This window comes from Oryx dammah, unplaced genomic scaffold, assembly GCF_014754425.2.
Source record: "Oryx dammah isolate SB20612 unplaced genomic scaffold, SCBI_Odam_1.1 HiC_scaffold_5, whole genome shotgun sequence".
NCBI classification, from domain to species: domain Eukaryota; kingdom Metazoa; phylum Chordata; class Mammalia; order Artiodactyla; family Bovidae; genus Oryx; species Oryx dammah.
Window position 1 is genome coordinate 29,865,198 of NW_024070189.1, and position 5,499 is coordinate 29,870,696.

The following is a 5,499-nucleotide window of genomic DNA, read 5'->3' on the forward strand; positions in this document are numbered from 1 at the left end:
AGACAAGAAGACCTTCTTCCATGAACAATGCAATGCAATAGAGGAAAATTACAGAAGGGGAAAGACTAGAGAGCTCTTAAAGTGACTGTTCAGTTCAGTCCAGTTCAGTCGCTCAGTCGTGTCCGACTCTTTGCGACCCCATGAATCACAGCACGCCAGGCCTCCCTGTCCATCACCATCTCCCAGAGTTCACTCAGACTCACGTCCATCGAGTCTGTGATGCCATCCAGCCATCTCATCCTCTGTTGTCTCCTTCTCCTCCTGCCCCCAATCCCTCCCAGCATCAGAGTCTTTTCCAATGAGTCAACTCATGAGGTGGCCAAAGTACTAGAGTTTCAGCTTTACCACCACCTAAATTCAATACATTTTTATCACCCTGTAAAGAAAGTATATATCCACTAAGCAGCCACTTCCCATTTTCCCTGTTTTTAGACCCTGGCAACCACTAATCTCCTTTCTGTCTCTGAAATTGCCTATTCTGGACATTTAATATAAATGTAATCATACAATTTGTGTCTGGCTTCTCTCATTTAGATAATGTTTTCAAGGTTTCTCCATCTTGCGGCATGCATCAGTATTCCCTTTTATGGCTAAATAATATTTCATTGTATAGATTATCACATTTTATTTATGTATTCATCAGTTGATAGACACTTGGGTGTTTCTACTTTTATTTATTATGAATATTGACTTGTGCTGCCGTGCTATGAACATGTATACAGATTCTTGAGTGAGCATGTTTTCAGGTCCCTTGAATATATACCTAGGAGCATTATTATATGGTATTTCTGTGTTTAATTGTTTGAGGATAAGATGGTTAGGTAGCATCACTGACTCGATGGACATGAATCTGAGCAAACCCTGGGAAACAGTGGAGGACAGAGGAGCCTGGCATGCTACGGTCCATGAGGTCACAAAGAGTTGGACATGACCTAGTGATTGAACAACAAGAACAATTTAGTTAGTTATTCCAGCACCATTTATTGAAAAGATGTCTTTTCTCCATGGTATGGTCTTAGTACGCTTGTTGAAAAATCAATTAACTGTAGAATATGGGTTTATTTCTGGACTCAGTTCGATTCCATCGATCTGTGTCTATCCTTAATGCCAGTCCCATGTTGTTTTGTTTACTGTTAATTTGTAGCAAGTTTTGAAATTGGGAATTGTGAGTTCTCCAACTGTTCTTTTTCAAGCTTTTGTCTAATCAGGGTCTCTTTCAATTCCATATGAACTTTAGGATCAGCTTATCAGATTCTCCAGGAGTTAGCTAGTATTCTATTGATCATAAATAGGCTGAATCTGTAGATTAACTGGGGAAGTAATGCCATCTTAACAAGTCTTCCAAACCATGAATATGAAATGTTCCATTTTTTTAGCCGTTTAAAAATTTTCTTTCCATGTTTTGTAGTTTACTTCAGCGTACAGGTCTTACACTCCCTTGGCTAAATGTATCCCTAATTATTTTATTCTTTTTGATGCTATTGTAAATGGATTTCTTAATTTTTGTATTGTTTGTTGTAAGCAATACAACAAACAAAATAGGACTACAACTAATTTTTATACTTTGACTTCGTGTCCTGCAAACTTGTTGCTTTTACAAGCTCTGTTAGTTGTCTTTGTATATATCTGTGTGTATTCTTTAGGGATTTTTAAAATATATAAAATCGTGTAACCTGTGAGAAGAGAATATTACCTCTTCCTTTCGAATCTAAATGTCCTTTAGTTCTTTTTCTTGCCTAACTGCCCTGGCTAGAGCTTCAGACCAAAGCAGATTTCCCTGTCTTATTCCCGATGTATTGACATGCTCATGGGGGGTTTCCCCACACCCTCAATTGATTACTGTGATGTATACTTTATTTTCATATGTTGAACCATCCTTACATTCCTGGATAGTCTCATTTGCTCATGATAAATTTTCTAATTTTTCCCAGTTCCTCCTTATAGTTTCTAGTACCTTTTTACAGTAATCTTCCAGAGAATAGCAAGGAGAGATCAGAAAGCCTTCTTAAGTGAACAATGCAAAGAAATACAGGGAAATAATAGAATGGGAAAGACTAGAAATCTCTTCAAGAAAATTGGAGATACCAAGGGAATATTTCACGCAAATTTCTCCCAAGCCTTTCTTAATTCCTTCGGTATTTTCATTATCCCCTTTTTGAACTCAGTGTCTATTAAGCTTAAGAGGTCTGTTTCATTGTTTGTTCTTTCAGGGAAGTTCTCCTGATCTTTTATATTTGGGAATATAAAAGATTCCTCTGCTTTTTCATTTTACTTATATTTCTCTTGCTCTGAGTTTAGGAAAAACAGTTACCTACTGTGGTCTTGGAGGTCTGTGTTTATGTGGGGACATCCCTGTGTAGCCTGTGTAGGTTTAATCTTTTGGGTGTGAGGGCTGTTCTGGTATGGATGGCTGCTGCCTCTTCGTGTGGGCCGGCTGTTAATCCCTTGACCAGAGGTGTGACTGGTGTTGTGGTGAGCAGACCCTGCCCTAGTTGTGGAGCGGGGCCTTCTCTTTGCCCCGTGGTTGTCGCCACCTGCTAGGGGCAGGGTCTGTTCTTTAGTTGTTGGAGCAGACATCCCCAGATAGGCTTCTGAGCTGTGGGGTAGACGGGGGCGGGAGCATTCCCGCTGGGAGGGAGCTGCTGAGTGTCCCTCTGCTGGAGCTGTTCCCTGGGGAGTGTGCTCTGTTGTGCCACCTTTCCCCCACAAAGTTCACTGTCGCGGGCACTGCCCTCTGCCCCACCTCAGCCGTGGGTGTGTCGGCCATCAGCCCTGGTGTCTCTCAGTCTGCCAGGACTGCATAAGTCCCGCACCAGGGCCTGACGTGGGAGCCCACAGCTTAGCCCCCTCGTGCAGGCACCCGCAAAGCCCACAGCTGTTCAGGTGTCCCTCAGGCCCTCTGTGTTCAGCTGTGCTTTCCACCGCACCTCTGGCCGGTGGAAGCAGACCCACTGGCGTCTGCTCTCGAGGTGGGACCTGCAAGCCTGCCCAGGCAGGGCACATGCCCCCGGAGCCCAAGGCGGAGGGGGTGACATGTGGATGAAAAGGCTGTAATGGGCCCCTTACCGCTGGAGCTTCACTTTTGTGGCGGGCTTGTCTTGCACCCCTGGTTGCTCAGCTGTTCCATACTCCAACCCCTTCAGGGTGTCTCCAAGCAGCCAGCACCAGTCCTCTCCCCAGGCCTGTCCTCTCAACCCTGTTTCCCAGCAGATGCACGTTAGGCTGGGCTCACAGGGCGGTGGCCGGAGCACCTGTCCTGCTTGCCTCTAACTTGCACGCCCTCCTGTGAGCCACCGGAGCTCCTCTGTCCCAGCTCTCTGCACAGCTGAGGGGTCCTCCTAGGGTGTAGGAACGTTCCCTTTCTTCAGCTCCCCCCCACTTCCTCTCCTCCCACCCCCTCTTCCTGCCCAGTCATGTGGAGATCTTTCTCATCCTCTCAGGTGTTTGAGGACTTCCATTGGTGTTTAGTAGGTGTTCTGTAAGAATCCATTTGTAAATGGATTTTCGATGTATCTGTGGGAGGATTTGCTCATAACATATAATTCTTTCAAAATTGTTCCATTTGATTTCTAGTACTTTTGAGGTTTTGTCGCTTGTATTCACAAGGGGTATGGATCTGTGCCTCTCTTCTCTTGCCACGTTCTTGGCTTCGGTATCAGGGTGCATGCATGTGTGCTAAGTTGCTTCAGTCGGGTCTGGCTCTGCGACCTTATGGACTGTAGCCCACCAGGCTCCTCTCTCCCTGGGGTCTTCAGGCAAGTATACTGGAGTGGGTTGCTGTGCCCTCCTCCAGGGGAGGATCTTCCTGACCCAGACATTGAACCCAAGTCTCTGAATCTCCTGCTCTGGCAGGCAGGTTCTTTACCATAGTGCCACCTGGGAAACCCTTGAGTGGTAGAAAGAATCTGCCTGCCAATACAGGAGACCCAGGTTTGATTCCTAGGTCAAGAGGATTCCCTGGAGAAGGAAATGGCAACCCACTCCCGAATTTTTGCCTGGGAAATCCCATGGGGTCACAGTCAGACACAACTGAACAACTAAACATCACAGTAATACTGGGCTTCTGACCTTATAGAACGAGTTAGGTAGTGATTCTTCTTTATTTTTTGGAAGAGTCTGAGAACTGATGTTAATTCATCAGAGAAGTCACCTGATTCTGGAATTTTACTGGAATTTTTTGGTGATAATTGACTCAATCTCTTGTTTTAGGTCTATTCAGATTTTCCATTTCTTCTTCAATCAGCTTTGGTATTTTGTGTTTTCAGATTTTTAAAATTTCACCTATGCTGTCTATAACTTTTTTGGCATGCAACTAGACTATGTACAGTTATAATACATTTTATAATGTAAGGTTAGTAGTGACAGCCCCACTTTCATTTCTGATTCTAGTGATTTGAGCTTTTTCTTACCAGTCTAGCTATAAACGTTTGTCAATTTTGCGATCTTTAGAACCATATTTTCTTTCGATTCTATTGTTTTCCTATTCTCCATTTCATTCCTCTCCAGTCTGGTCTTTATTATTTCTTTCCTTCGGTCTTCAAAATGTTAATTAGGAAAATGTGAATCACAACTGTGATACCACCTCACACCCCAGGATGGCTACTATCAGCAAGTGTTGACAAAAATAGAAAAATTGGAAGCCTTGTGCACTGTTGGTAGGAATGTACAACAGTAGAGCTTCTGTGTGAAATGTGGCAGTTCCTAGAAAAAATAATTACTGTGATTTCTTGTTGCTTTCAAAGTTTTCAATTTCTCTCTCCAGATCGTGTTTTAAAAAGGCTTTGTTTTTATCCTACTTGGAGTTTACTACGCTTCTATATGTACATTAAAATTTTTCATCAAATTTGAGAAATTTTTAGCCATTATTTCTTCAAATATTTTATGCTTCTTTCTCTCCTCTCACCTGGGTCTCCTGTTATACATATGTTGGTACTGCTGATGGTATCCTAAAGGTCATCTTAGTCTCTCATTTTTCAAAAATTTCATTCTAAGCACTGATGTAATTCTTTCTCAGACTGTATAATTTAAATTTGGCCTCTCTCCAAGTTCCTTTTTCTATCTGCTCAAATCTGCTGTTGGACCCCTCTAGAGTTCAAAAAATCTTTAATTTCAGTTATACTTTTCACCTCTAGAACTTCTACTTGGTTTCTTCGTAATTGTCTTCTTATTGCTATTCTGTATTTGGTTAGATATTTATTCCCAAGGTATCCTTTATGCTGTGGATACGGGCTCTGTACAGACCAGTTTGTAAATGGTAGCTATGGTCATAATTCATTAAGATCATATCTACAGCTCTTCTGAGCATGGAGACCCTTGGAAGCAGCACAGTGCAGTAACATTCATGTATATTAAGCATTTCTTTCTCCAGAATAAATGGCAGTGAAGGTTGTGTTCTTGGGGACTACATTAGGGCTCAATAAATGGGATTCCTTATCTAATTAAAGTTAGTGAAAGTACTTTTCAGAAGTTTAGTTGTGAGAGACAACCACAAGTTCTATA